This window comes from Chelonus insularis, unplaced genomic scaffold, assembly GCF_013357705.1.
Source record: "Chelonus insularis isolate UGA/USDA-ARS -01 unplaced genomic scaffold, ASM1335770v1 contig_399_pilon, whole genome shotgun sequence".
Taxonomy (NCBI): domain Eukaryota; kingdom Metazoa; phylum Arthropoda; class Insecta; order Hymenoptera; family Braconidae; genus Chelonus; species Chelonus insularis.
The window spans coordinates 1,302,712-1,318,332 of NW_023276554.1; the positions used below are offsets into that span (position 1 = coordinate 1,302,712).

General features: G+C 30.0%; 1 protein-coding gene across 1 annotated transcript in view; it reads right to left on the reverse strand.

The window, feature by feature from the left end:
• Positions 1–15,621, reverse strand: part of LOC118068201 (nephrin-like) — a 177,071-nt gene that overhangs the window by 160,675 nt on the left and 775 nt on the right. The window lies entirely within an intron of this gene.

A 15,621-nucleotide genomic window follows, 5' to 3' on the forward strand; every position in this document is an offset into this window, starting at 1 on the left:
AATACCCTAATTAATAAAGTAATTTTTAATTAGAGATTTCACGACATTCATAGTAAATTTATACATGAAATTTTGATTCCTACTATTTTTTTCACTGTTTTAATTAAAATTTAGTTCTCTAGTTTAATAAATATTTCTAACTATTTTATCACTCCCATAGCTGTCACTCTAAACTCAATTTAACTTAGAAAAATTTCATAAGAAAGAAAAATATAAATGGTTACAGAAGATTTTTTTTTATATTTCGTAAAATTTTCATTTTCCATCGTAAAAGGATAGACAATTTTACACTGAATACTCGAATAAATTACCTCCTATGCATAGTTGTACCTAACAAGCTGATACAGTGAATCGGAAAAAACGCTTAGGTGAATATAGCTACGATATCTTCTAGTGAAAAATGAAAAAAAGAGCTTTTATTTATGTCCATACTATAAATATTTAAAATAGAGACAAGTCCTACCAAAGACACTAACACGTAAGTGTTATTTTGTGATAGAAAAATTATAATGTACAAAAAAGTAGAATTATTGATGAAAAATACAGCAAGAAAATGTTGGAAAAAAGATGAAAATAGTACTACATCAGCGAAGAGTTGAATGTCATAGTTGAGGGGAGGGGGTGCGAACGGTGGTGTTCGTCCTCATCCCTCTATGGAATATCGCGCGACCACCCGGAGCCCCGTTGATATTGCGAGAAGTGATTTATGCGGGAGACGAGAGACCGCATATTGCGGTAAGGGAGACACTATGTGGCAACGTATATAACGCCAGGGACATCAACCTACTGATACTAATGCTTATGCCAATACTCTGACAAAGCCGTCCATCTCATTCTCTCTATAACAATCCAATCATTCTCCACCCTTTCCTGTTGTTGTCTCACGAATTACTCGATTTCCTACATTAATTCATATTTAATAAGCTTACATCAATATTCCTAATACTGTACGATACATTTAAAGTCATTAATTTCCTTAAATGAGATTTTAATTGCAATTTAAAAGCTTTAAAAGAACTGCCGGAAAATTGTTTTAATCATGGCAAAAAGCTGTCAATGAATTAATGATAAATAATTAAATATGTAATTATTTAAATTAATTACAACCTTATATTTTTTGTTACGATTATGATAAATTTAAATATCTGCTGAATCTTATTTACAAATTTCGTCATATTTTCTAAAGTCTATGAATATTAATAATCGAGAAAAAGTATACATCTCATACATTTTCTAGATTCTTTGTATAATTTTTCAATTTTTCACAGTAATATTTTTTTTCCTTTTTTCCTAAACCGATGATCCAGCAGTATTTAAACTTTTATTGACATTCGCCAAAATAATTAATATTAAATATCGTAGTGTAAATTTAAAGCGAAGGATTTTTCTGCTATATGTGTGCTAGACTTCATTAAATAATCACACGATGTTGGAAGGGAAAAATAATTTCAAAGACTAACATGATATAAATTTAGCCCGACAATGTATGCGCAAAATCTTTTGGGTAGTTTGGGAATTGAAGAAAATTTTAATATTCATTATTTTCATGTAGATAAGGGTAAAAAATGAGAAAGTACAAAGAAGTAAAACTGAAGCTTTCGCGGCTGATCGTTATCGTTAATGAATCAGCGAAGTTAATTTGCGAATGAGTTTCACACTCTTTGCCATTAAAGTTTATGCTTGAGGGCATCCATTTCATTATCGAGAGTCAGCATATTCTAAAGCAGTACGTCCTCTTCGACAACCCTTACAAAAGACTCTTAAGATAGTTCATCGTTTTCAACAGTATACCCTACTTTTAAATATTCTTCAACGCTTTTTATTCATAATAACTGAATTTTATTCACTTATCACTACTGTCCACTCGCCTACACTATTTTGTAAACAATAATAAATTTCAAACAACTGTAATTAACTTAATTAATAGCAGTTTATTGTTGTACTTTAGTATGGAAAGAATTTCTAACAGAAATATTATGTGTAATTTGCGCAAATATGAAAAACATATAAATTGCCCAGGTGTATAAATAAAAACGGAGAAAACATTGGTTGACATATCACACTCTCCCGTTCTCGGTGTCAGAAGCAAAATATCCTTAAACAATTATCACGAGAAACCTCGACTGGAATGTATGAAAAAAATTCTATGAGTAAGGGAAAAATGCTAGAGGGTTAAAACTTTTTCCCCTCATTCATTCTGAGCACCCTCTGTTTCTCACTTCCTCACCTGCTCTAAGCTTTTTTTTTGCTCCCCAGTTTACTCTACAGTGGCGAGAAACAGTCTGATTTAATCATTTTTTAACTTTTCCAGATTTAATTTTTAATAAAATGTGATCAATCATTAAAATTAGGCCATTTTCTAAGAATAAGAGCAAAAATAAATAAATTTGATATTAATGAAAATATTAAATGAAAAAAAAAGTTCACATTTTTATATTATTTAATAACTTTGGTACAGAAAAATGGACTTTTAAAATTTAATAATAAATATTAAAAATGAGTAAATAATATAGTAGTATTACTTGGTTTATTTATTAAAACTTTTGTGAATATTAAAATATATTCGAGTGATAATTTTTCCATTATTACAAATGTTAAACTTTATCATGAAAATTTTAAATAAGTAAATAAAATAATAATAATATTTTAATTAAAAATACCATTATAACTTGAAAACTAATAAATGGATTTTTATTTTTCAGTAAAATAGAATTTAATGTTGATGAAATAAATCAATCAATATTTTTTTCTATTCAGTCAAAGATAAATAAACCTGACTTCAACAGTTGATGAAAATTGGCAATTTAAATTTATATGGGCCAATTACTATTTTTGAAAAAGTAGTTGAAAATATTTAAACTACTTCTACCTATTTCATGACTTACTTCTTGAGCATACTTCCGTTCCATCTATTCAATAATTGTCCAACTCTATATTGAAATACATTTTATGCTTTTTCAAATTGTAAGCAATCATTCAAAAAATCATTAAAATTTCAAAGTAACAAATTATTATTAAAAAATTCTCTAATGTTTTTTATTTATTTTAATCTAATCGAAGTGTTTTCCATTATCATTGAAACAATTGTGACAAATATTGTTCAACAACAATGAAAAAAAAAAATCCAAAAATTCGTTTTCTATTATTCGATTCCACTTGAATGGTAAAAAAAAGCTAAACATGTTACATCAAATGATAGTATTAAAAAATTTCATCAACAATATTTTAGTTAATTCATAAATGAATATGTAAATGGTGTTGATTTTTCGCACTTGGTCGTCTTGTTTACATTTAGAATATAACGAAAGTAAAGGCAACTGCAGAATAGGGGATTTTTAGGTAAAGCAAAAAATCGGTGACATTATTTGTACACTAAATATAACAGTGTACATTGAATTTATTTAGAGCATTTAAAATAGATGGGAGTGTCGAAAAAAAAAAGTAATTTAATGTAATTAGTATATTTTATCACACAGAGGACGCAACACATTTGCCATTGAGTTAACGCGAAGGCAAATGGTTAAATCGAAATCCGGATAAGCGATGTTTATGCGACCGCCTTTCCGCACTCGTGCTTTCTGCTTTCACACGTGTGCCGCCAAAGCTATTACTTCTCGTACTCGAGCTTTATCTCGCGCGTAAAGTACCGTCGGAAAGCCAAAGATTCAAATGTCTCCCTCGAGAGAGAGTCGACATCCCCAACGGGCGTTAATTTTGTCGGCACGCCGTCGTACTCTCACATGTACTCACTCACTTTATCTCTCTTCATCATCCTCTCACTCTTTATCAACATTATGAATGCACGTTGTACCAGTATTGGATATGTAATTATTATTAGAATGCCTAATTATTGTTTGTGTTGAGTCCGAGTTTGGGTAACGACTGACGACGAATCACAGTAATATGCGTGTTCATGTTTATCGTTAAATACAATTTCGCGCGTCGATTGTGAACGCGGTGCGCGTATTGCAAGTGGACCAACGCGTGACAACGGCCGAGGATGAGGCGAGTTTCATTTGTGTACAGAGGGATGTAAAGAGCGAAGCCATGTGTGCAAGCAGTTCAATGTAGTCAAACAGCAGCAATTGGTCAGGCAGTGGGGTGAAGGGATAACATACACTGGTATGGGCTTGGCCAGTGAAACTACTTTTGTTTCATTGTCCAAGTCACAACGTCCGAATACAATGTTCTCGGTTTACTCACATTACATAATGTGTCCTCTCATGCCTCCTCCACCTCTCGATAAATTAAACGCACCACATAAATACGCTCTATTACTTGTATATTATACGATTATTCAACGGCATTTCAATTATCACACAAAGTATATATCCTGGGTAATATTTGTCGACTTTGTATTATATATGTTGGTAATATATATTCTTCGTTTACTTTGGTTCCTGCGTTTGCCAACTGAGTGTTGGAATACATCGAGATTGTCACGGATAGGCCGTAGAACAATTTGCATAAAGCATAAGATACATTGGGACTGCGCGTATTGCTTGACTGGACTAGACTGCAGGTTGTCTGATTGTGTCGGCACGAACTATGCAAAATAACCGAGTAGATAGACCATTGCTCGATTTGCCCTATGTTGCATCGTCTTATGCTCCATGCAAATCGTCAGCTAGAGTACAGTTTCACTCAGTTAAATGCCATGGTCACTGTTTACCTGTTTGTCTGTCGTCTATACATCACGCTTTGCCTCCACACGTTTCTACTTGTGCTACTCTTCCGGTCTTATTCCTATACCTATCTGTCATACTGTCATTTAAATGTCACTAGCCAATTTGGACGTTCAATTTTATTGCTTTCATTATTTACTTTAAAGACTTGCAGAATAGATATTCGACTAAATTAAAATTTTCTTCAAAAGAGCTTTTGACTAAATCATGATTCAGCTCTATCATTTTTCTATTCTATTTTCACTCACTTTTTTTTTTCATATTTGCATACGTATTTTGTCGAATAAATTTTTTCCCATTAGAAATAGATATTTATCAGCAGAAAAATTTTTTATGCAGATATAGCTATTTAGTGGTATTTATATATCTCTATTCTCCTATTATTAAAAACGTTTCTGTTTACCATTTGTTATTTTGTTGTACATTTCATACATTAAATGTACGACCAAAATCGAGCTATACTACTGTCAAAAGTTTTTCAGAAAATTCAAAAAATTTTTTCATACATTGTGTTGATAAAACAAAATATCTTTAAATTTTTTTATCAATAAAAAAATAACATAGCATAAATTATTATTGTGAAATTTTTATATTAAAATAATAAAATTAATGCAATAATAATGTGCATTAATTTATATAATAATGGATTTTATGGTGGTAAACATATTTCATTAGCAATAAATTTTATTTCAGAGAATTGAATTTTTTTATTTTAAAAATAATTGCTTTAAAAACGTTTAAATTTTTAATAAGACATGAAGGAATAGATTTATTATTAATCTAAGTTATCCAATCGATCGAATAAATATTTAAAAACATTCTAATTATATTCGACATTATTTGTGATATTGACTTTTTTTCTTACAGTTCCATAATATTCACGTCTTCTCAAGAAGTCTTTATCTCAGATCAGAGGATTGAAAAAATAGAACTTGCGAGCTGCCTATCCCATGGTAGGATTTATCATTGAGCTTATCCACCCAGCTGCGTATTTCTCATAAAAAATGATCGATCGAGTGTGATTTTTCGATAAAGATGACGATGTCGAGAAAGAAGACCAACATGGACGAATTTATTGGGCGCGGACTCTATCGATTCATATATAAAAGAAACGTAGTCTTTGGTTTGCTATTAAAAGTATCTAAGCTTCTTCTCGCACAGCGTCTTATCGGCAATGTCCAATCCACCGGAAAAACCATCAAGTCCAACAGAGTATATGGATGAAATTTCGTTTTTCTTTCCCTTCTTTTTAATCAATAGCTGGATACAGTAGTCCATAAAATATGGATCTCCTTCTGATATCATATCTTTATACGAATATATTTATTGGAGATTAGTTTAGAAATAGTTTGATTATCCTGTTCTCTCAGTTAAACGCACCAAAACTAGCAAGTTCTACCATTATTCAAGTTAGAGGTTTGGACGCGTGAGCTCTACCGCGGCTAGAGACACTGTAGACACAGTACTAAAACTCATACAGATCCCAAGCGTTATTACTTTAATGCACCGGCTGCAGGTCGGTCAGCCATTCTACACTGGAGTCAATTTTGCACTTCGCCACTTCGCATATTATAACTGAAACAGTAAGTAATGGCCTCCTTCCTCTCCAGTACATACATACTCACCTGCCTGAGTATAATATATATAATATTATTTCCTACTGTTAATCGTTTCCATTTCATTTGTTCGACTTTTTATTATTATATACAGAATTTATTCTCATAGTCTAGAATACATTTAAATATTTTTAAATTGTACACAATGGAAATTTAAAATACTTTACTCATAAAATTTTGCCCTAAATTTAAGCACTAAATTTTTTAAATTTTTACTATTTTACTTCTAAAAGGATTGATCTTTTTTTATCGAATTATATTATTACTTCATGTTTTATGAATACTAAAATATATCTGAAAATGCATTTTTTATGAATATCTGTTAGTAACTATCGACTTAGCAGAAATTTTAAATCAATATTATTCATAACCAATCGATAAGTCATATTATATTTTATTTTTTTTATCAAATTACTCCAAATTATTGGTGTAGTATATTTATAGATTTTTTTCTTTTTCAATGTATCTAATGATACTTTCCATCGTTATCCAGATACATACTTTTCATTTCATAGAATCATGAAACTAAGAATTATTAATAATGACATTTTGCAAGTAGTAAAAAGAAGCAAGACCTAAATAGTTGTAAGTCAAGTACTAATTATATTCGTCATGAAGTAACAATTTGTTAAAAATAGCATCATAAAAATAAATAATTATGAAAAATGTCTTTTTTATTCAACCTTTGCCCTTTTAATTCACCTAATTAATTCTCCTACTGAGCATTCACTTCATGAACATCTAATTCTTTATACAATTACTACATACAATTTACTACAGTAATAAAGCCATACACAATCGATTGTCTATGGATAATTAACTTAATAAAACGTACATGTATTAAAGAAAGAAATAAAGAAAAAAAAAGGTAATTAGTATTTAGGTCTGTTGAAAAGTTATAAATTACAACTGATCCATAACCGAGCATTACTGGTCCGATCAAGACTCACGTAGTTGAAGTAATTCGTCTCGATTAAAACAGTGAAGCCCTGCGGCAACTTATGCTGGCTGAGTTCGCTCTTCATTTACTGCTGCCTTGTTGTTTCTCAGAGAAGATCCTATCTGCACCCGCACTTTCCCTCTCTCTATCTTTCACGATTAACATGCAGATTAAGTAGTCAACGAAAACTTTGCAGAATCCTCGACCCTGTCCAATCTCCATTGGACTTGTCCGGTGCAGCCTGGAGCTTTATATAGTTTCTGGTGGACCAAATACGCAGAATGAGACCCAAGGATTGAAATTCACGAATAACCAAAGTAAATTCTCTATATGATGAAAGAAGAAACAACGCCTCTAGCATATTCATCTGATTCTAATCCAACTCACATAAACATATAGCCTCAAGGAATGAAATAAGAAACTTTGATGCATCATCAAAATCATAAACCCAAGATTACATCACACATGAAGATGAATATTTAGTGGAAATGTAAGCCTGAACAAAAAAGAGGAAGTCTATTGAAACGAAAATATTTTTTGGAAAGCAGGTAAAGAAGAAGTTATCAAATAAATAAGTTTGGATTTTAAAGAAAAAAATTTTTCAATTCAGCTTTTTCCACACTGATTGTTACAATTGGTTAACCTATTTTTTACTTTCACATAACATATTACGCACTCCAATGTCGTGACTAAAATCAGACTCCAACTTCGACGAAAGCCTTCAAGAAGTACGTGCTTGGAACATTAGAGATAAAAAGAAAACGGTCATTTCAGACAAGCTTTCTTGATTTTTTAACATTTTTCATCCACGTGCGAGTGTAAAAATTGCCAAGAAATGTGAGTGGCTTAGTGCCAAAACCAAGTGAGAGGGTGTCATCGAGAAGAACGAGAACATGAGGCAAAATGACAAGAAGTCTGTACTTGAAAACCAGTATCACTGAGAAAAGACACTTAGACAGTGCCATTGTGTAAAATGAACGTTAATTAAAAGATACCAGGTATGATAAAAAATGAAACGAAAAAAGTAGCTTTATTAAATAAAATCAAAAACTACGAAATTTCAATTCTAAATAAAAAGATAAATCGTTTTAAAATGATTAAAGTTTAGCTGCAACACAAAACGATCAATAGACTCTCGTTTTTGTTTTGTTAAAAATACTCTCATTGTCGAATATTCTATACATTGAACAACGTGACCTTTTTACGGTTATTTTCTCCTTTTCTCTACGTATTTTTACTTCTTTTTTATCTCCACTAAACTCACGTTTTCTCCCCCAAAAAAAAAAAAAATCTTAAATCAAAACCTTCTTTTTCATCTGCGATCTAATTTTCTTTGTATATTTTATATTTCCTAACTAACTAATTGCATCCTATTATATATATTAACATCAATAAATATATGTATATGTGCAAACGTTTAATTCTGTATAGATTTGCTACTTGACAGTGTTATTAGGGCATTATGATCGATAAGCACGTCCAATTATCTAATATGAAATCGTGTATAGTAGCTATTGAACAGTTATCAATAGTCAATACGTCAGACCACCATGTACATAGTTTGGTTGATACTAAACTAAATTCACGGCTGACGACATGATTATTATATTAATAATAAACAAAAAAATAAGATAAAAAAACAAAATATCCAATAAATTTATTTTTAAAAAAGCCACTGTAAAAGAGTATCATTATTTGAATTCTTTTTATGAAACATTTGTCAATTAAGCAAAAGGACCGAATTATAAATATTATTTCATCATAAATTGTAATCCTTTGAATAATTTTATGCTTATAAATATCAAACAACCATTATATATAAATTTATTAAATTTAAAATTCTTATCAGCTTATATTATTCGTTTTCATGAAAATATAAAATATCACAGTTTTGAAATTAGATCAAAATGTCTTCAAGAAATAATTATTAACCGATGAGAATGTTTTATAAATCATTTAAGTAATAAATTTGACATAATGAGTCATTTATTATGAACAAAATTGCACATGTCAAAAGAAAAACATTTATTCGTGCATAAATAACTAATGTAACTTTTAATACTCAACAGAATCTTCACAATATAAATACCCTGCTTTACTTGATAATTTGATACTAAAATTCAAAGCCAACATTTTAATGAATCTATTGATCACCATGAAAAGAAAATAAAGTGAAACATTACTGAAAGGGTCGAGAGGTCAAAGGAGGTGAAAAGGCCACGTATTATATTTATGTGTAATATAAGTGTATAATATGATGGGGTTCTTATAATCTGTGAAGCGTCTGAAAGTGTTCTTTTTTCTAGCTCCAGAAGATACTAATGTTCACTCAGTAGTAACGACGAAGAGTAGCTTACTTGGTAGACTCTTATAGTATCATCATGTACACTCATACATTTTTCTCTTAGTCTTAGTTTCTTCAACCAACGAATTTCAACTCCATTCTAACGTTCTCGCTTTCGGTTCAATCCAGCAAGAGTCGTGAGTGCTCTCAACGTTTATCGAACCGCAAACTCGCTCTGTAGGAACCGGAAAAGAATAGGAGATTGAGCGTCAGAACAAATCCTGCTGAATAATTGAGACGACAAATGTGCCGATCCGACAAAACGTTTATCAACCAATCGAGGTCTATTGATAGATTGGATTTAGCACGCAGATATTGAATCTTTCGTGATAGCTCAGCACAGTAAGTATACGCATTGACAGTATCTGAGGTTGCAGACAACAGAAAGTTTTGGTGTCTACAAATTTTGATTAGATTTCTACATCAAATAATTCCCTTTAAAATATCTCTAGGTATTTTTTGGTAATTTTTTTTTACATTGATATTATAAATAAATTTATAAATACATTCATTTGTTTTTGTTTTTTAAATACAAGCTGAAGCTTTAATATTTTCTTTCTATAAAAGTTAAAAATTATTAGTTTTTTAAAAATCAAAATGGATCATTAATTCTGTAACATGTTGGAGTTTAAAACAACCTTTACAAAATATTTTTAAATTCAAACATATAATGAAAATCTGTAAAAAAAAATCCTATAGCAGTTACCAAAAACTTTCCTGAATATCTTTTTCAAACTTGGTTTCTGCTCGTAAAAAAAAGTCAGGGAACAGCTAGCTAAAGACATAATGCTCTGATATTTTTATCAATAGAATTTTCAAAACTATTAAATTACTGATTTTAATATATAATATTCTAACTAGTAAGTTTCATTTATTTATTCTTTTTCTAAACGAAAAAATTTCACGCATATATTTTACAATTATATCACCATTTCCAAAGAAGATGAAAAATACATCTAAATGAGTTCTAAAAATATTTTAATATAAAAAACCCCACAATAATAAAATATAAACTTCAATTAAAATATTAGATCATCACCTAAAGTTATTTCAATGGAGTCTTGAAAATATTGATTCCTAAAAAAATCAAGAATAGAAAAGATGACGGTATTTTTTGTCCACTTTAGAAGAAAATGTCAACAAAACACCTCTTAAAGGGGACGTATGGAAGCAATAGATGGCATTCAGAATACTACACCTATAAAAGAAATGTTTCACGATGATTTTAGTGATAATTTATATTTTATTTTCCCTGTTCTGTGCTTGGCCTAGATACAAAACAAGTGTTCACATTTGGAGTAATGTTTTCTTTTCTTTAATTATTCAAAATTATAAAAGACTATTTATTCAACATGTTCCCTTCAGAGTGAGTTGAAGAGTTCAAAAATACATACATCCACCTCTAGTGACTCTACACATCAACTGGGTGCATTGAATCACGATCTCATAGCTTGTTTCAACTTGGCTTAAAGCGATAGTCAACATATTACTGGTGTATAGCGCGTGCTGCAGGTATGATGAATGATGATGAATAAAAAAGAACCAAGTAAATGAAGATTAAGGAGTGTTATCTATAGTTACAGGTAGCAGGAAGGGACTGGCACCAAGGAACCTACTACAGGATTTTCTTAGACTACATAAAGGGATTCCTTTAGACAGCGTACAAACGTTCTTCAGGCTTATCCCCACCTTTTAGAGCATGCATCATCCCCCGCAGTGTGTCTTTTTCTTCTTTTGCGGCATCATATTCTATTCTGATGGCGTAAACCCGGCTACCCATTTTACCTCGTAAAAAATATCGACGGAACGTGGCCGGTTTGAGGCTTTCACCCTCTCATTTCATCGTCAAAGCATTCGAGGCATCACACGAAAACGTGGTTTCTCTGCTTAATATCTCACATTGTAAATAACGCTCACGCTATACATCGCATAGTTTAAATGAGAGTCGATAGAAACTTTGTGTGTTACAATGTATCATGTAAATTGCACTTGAAAACGACTGATAAATGATCACTGCAACATACAAAGGCTAAAAACAGACAAAAACTTATCGGAAAAAATGTAATTCTTGTGAGAAAATTGGTAATATAGCAAGACCTTCGTCATCAGAGACAATTGATCTTCATGAGGTTCTATCGAACATTGGCCTGAAAAATGGATAGAAAAAGAAAAGAAAGAAGAACGAACGAAGGCGTGATAGATAGTATTAAAGTTACACAACCAAGTTCTCCGCCCTGTAATCACCTACAGTTTCTAGACAATCAACAACTAACTTTTCTAACTATATATTGTTTGTCTTGACAACATGTCAATCCTCGTCGTATGTAGACAAATCGAAAAAATGTAATTAAACTGTCTCGTTAATTCAACGATTCACTAACTGCATTGTGTATATGGATTCTGATCTACTTTGATCGTTCGGTCATTTTCTATTATCTTTTGACAATGAACATTCATATGAGGACATGTGTAGATCATCATGTCAATTCAATCAAAAGCTTCAATATTTGTATATATAAATCGACAAAGTTCATTCCAAATAGTAGATACCGATTATTTAAATTAAATGTTATTGCAAAAAAAAAAATTGAAAATATTCGCAGCTTCATTATCTCTGTCGGTTGATGTCATATTTGAGATGAGTTTACGAATCACTCAAGTTTACGTTGATTTTTTTTTACATCTTAGCAAATTATTCACAAGGATGTATTTCATATTGATCAATTTTTTTTTCAGTTCAAGATAAAATAAAAAAAGATATATATTTTTATAAAATAAGTAAAACTTTATATGATCATCCAAGTAATTAATTGAATTTTCCATTATTTTAATCAACAAAAGTGATAAAATAATTCATTTTGTAATAATCCCATACTATTTATTATAAAGCAAGAGAAATGAAAATTAATAAATTATAATACTGTAACATCTTTTTGATGAAATAAAAACAATTAATACTCATGGATAATTAATAATATTTTTTACTTGTCTTTTCATAAAACCTTAATGAATATTTTTTTAATTGACCTATTTTTTTCTTGAATTGAAAAAAATATATATATTAAAATGATTACAATTCCAACATCCTCTATTTCCTTTCTCGCTTCCCAACACGACCTAATAATAAATTTATCGCGAATTGGATGTATCATAGAATAGCTTAAGAAAATCTTTACAGAGATTTTTATAATGATTTTTTTTATCTTTTTTACCGCAAAACATATACATTCTTACACCCACGTACACACTTTAGCTAACATAAATGTGTGAATACAAGTTTGTGTAGCACGAAACCACTACCTAATAAGCTTTATTAGCACCCTACAACCAAAGAAAACGTGCTATTTTATTTACAACAAAACGCCACAGGCAACAACGTAAATATCAGCAGGTATTATTAATATCTAAAGTAATTTCACGTAATTGGAAATACCGAAGAAGGGTCGCGGTAACGGAGGTAGATCTTTCCATCTCGTCATCACATTGCGGGATTACCATCTGGTAGGTATGTTATATTTACCCGATGAAATATCGTCAATGGGACAAATTAAAGGAAAGAAAAATAGCGAAACATTATTATCCTTCATGCTAAAATTTTCATCAAAGACATTAGATTAAATTAGAGATGAAATGTTTGTATATTATTCAATCTAGTTATATTCACACAAAAACAATAATACCTCTTTATATTTGATCTGTCACCATTAATAAAATCGTATCTGATATGACAGACAAATATTCATTTAACGAGATATAAACAGCACATTTGCTATAAGTCAGCTAACTATTGAGGTCAGCATGCAACTAGCTAGAGTTTATGTTCTAAGGATATTTGGTTTCTCGAATCCGTTAGCATATTCTCATGCTTACAAATTATAAATTAATGCTTCTTCGTATAACAACTGTTTCTCACATAATTCCTAGACAAATATATGTTATCATTTGTCGAGACACTAAGCTTTAAAACATTCATTGATAAGTTTCTATTAATAAAGTAATTGGATAGTGTTAAATAAGGCTAGTTGGTCTATAAAGTTTTCCAGGAAGAAGGCACCGTTTTTTTTTTTACTCCGTCTATCATGCATTTTTTACTCAACCTTCAAACTAGATCTCCTATGCTACGACACGATGCATTAAGTCGTGGAACAAAGTACGACGAATTTGAATATACCTAATTTAAATCGCAAAATACCGGAGCTTTTCGTTTTACTCTGCTATAAAAAGTATTCTGAATAAAAGCTTTACTCAAATAAAGATTAAAAAAAAAAAAAGAACATCTTTTCCTTTCACACTATTATTTTCCTTTGATCTTTCAATCCTAGTTTGCTTTTATTTCCAAACGAGATGGGCACCATAAAGAAATGAGTTTCCGTTATTTCAAGTCACTTGGGTACCTAGAGGCCGTCGTTATACAACAACCTTTCGTGACCATAAATTTACTGACAGTTAAAGGGGTTGAAACGATTGTGGTGTAGCTGAGACTTAACTGTTCGCGCTTTTCTTTTTATACATTTTTATTATTACCTACTTTCAACAATAACCACTTGACACGAGTGTACACAATTATTATGGTATGATACACAAGTTAGTTAGTTTTTTTTTTTTTTTACAATACTTCATTGAAAATAATCATTTACTAAATACTTTTGATTATAACGTTGACATTAATTAAAACGAAATTAATTAGAAAAATTTTTACCAGACAATATCATGATAATTTATTAAAATTACAGCTCATTTTTTCTCTCATCATTTGTCTTAATTATTGAATTTTTTTTTTACCTACTGTAATTATGCACTGTCACAATCAAACTATTTTTTATTTTAAAAAAATAATTCGCGAATTAATGAGAAATATTTTGAATGAAAATACTAGCATAAATGATGGAATGTAATCTCTATTTTTTAAGCTTACCAAAAAAAATGACTCATTAAACTAAAATTTTTTGCATTAATATTTAAATTATGAATCAATAATTTCTGGACATAACTAATTAATTTTTTCGAAATTCCTGCATTTTATGTTGATTAAAAATCCAGATCAAAAATGTAGATATAAAATTAATTAATCATTAAACATATTAAATTAAAAAGTAATTTCACTGTAAAGATATTCCAATAATTTTATAATTTCTGAAATTAATAATACTACAGACAGTAGCCAACATCAAAGATAATGCGAATTCAAGTTTCAGAGCAAGAAAATATTTTTTCCTTGTAACGCAACTTCTCAAAAGACGTAATAACATTATTAAATTTTTATAATTTTGATTTTTAACTGAATTCTTTTTCTCATTACAGAATTTTTCTGTTTAATTATAAATTTTAATGTCTTTCTACATGACAATATTATGAAACATTTCATATTCTTTGAACGAATAAGATAAATATGACTTTTTTAATGTGACAAATAAATGATGATGATAATAGAAGTACTCAAAGATGAGACCAATGGACGATTCTAAACGAGAGTAAAACAGGAAGAAAAATAGTAGCAATGAAGTCGAATGTCACGCACAACAAATGGTTGAGTTTAACGAGCTTCAGAGTGTCCATTCACTATTGCTGGTTTAAGCAATACAGATACAAGTGAACCAAAATAAATTTTACTTCTAATAATCCTCGTCTCTTCGATTTTTTTTTCATCCACATTTCATAATAATTGTTATAAATTTTATCCCAATTCTTCTATTAATCCCTTTTTTTACAGAACGATCATTTAATGCTTTTTCAAAAAAAAAAACACATCGCTTCTAATGAAAAAAACCCATCATTTTTGGAATAAATTTTATCGCAAAATAATCTATATCATAAAGCTATCGTTTTTGTGTAATACAATAGATAGTCGATATTTCACAGTATTGAAATAAACAAAGAATGATTTAGGATTTAGTGACTCCAAAAATGTCAATGTTATCACACAATGTTACAGCGAACGACATCTTTGTCGTTGGTGTGGTATTCACAGTGTATTAATATTAAATATTTCGATGATAGTACAGGTTGTTAACTAAAACGAACATATTGAGAAAAGAT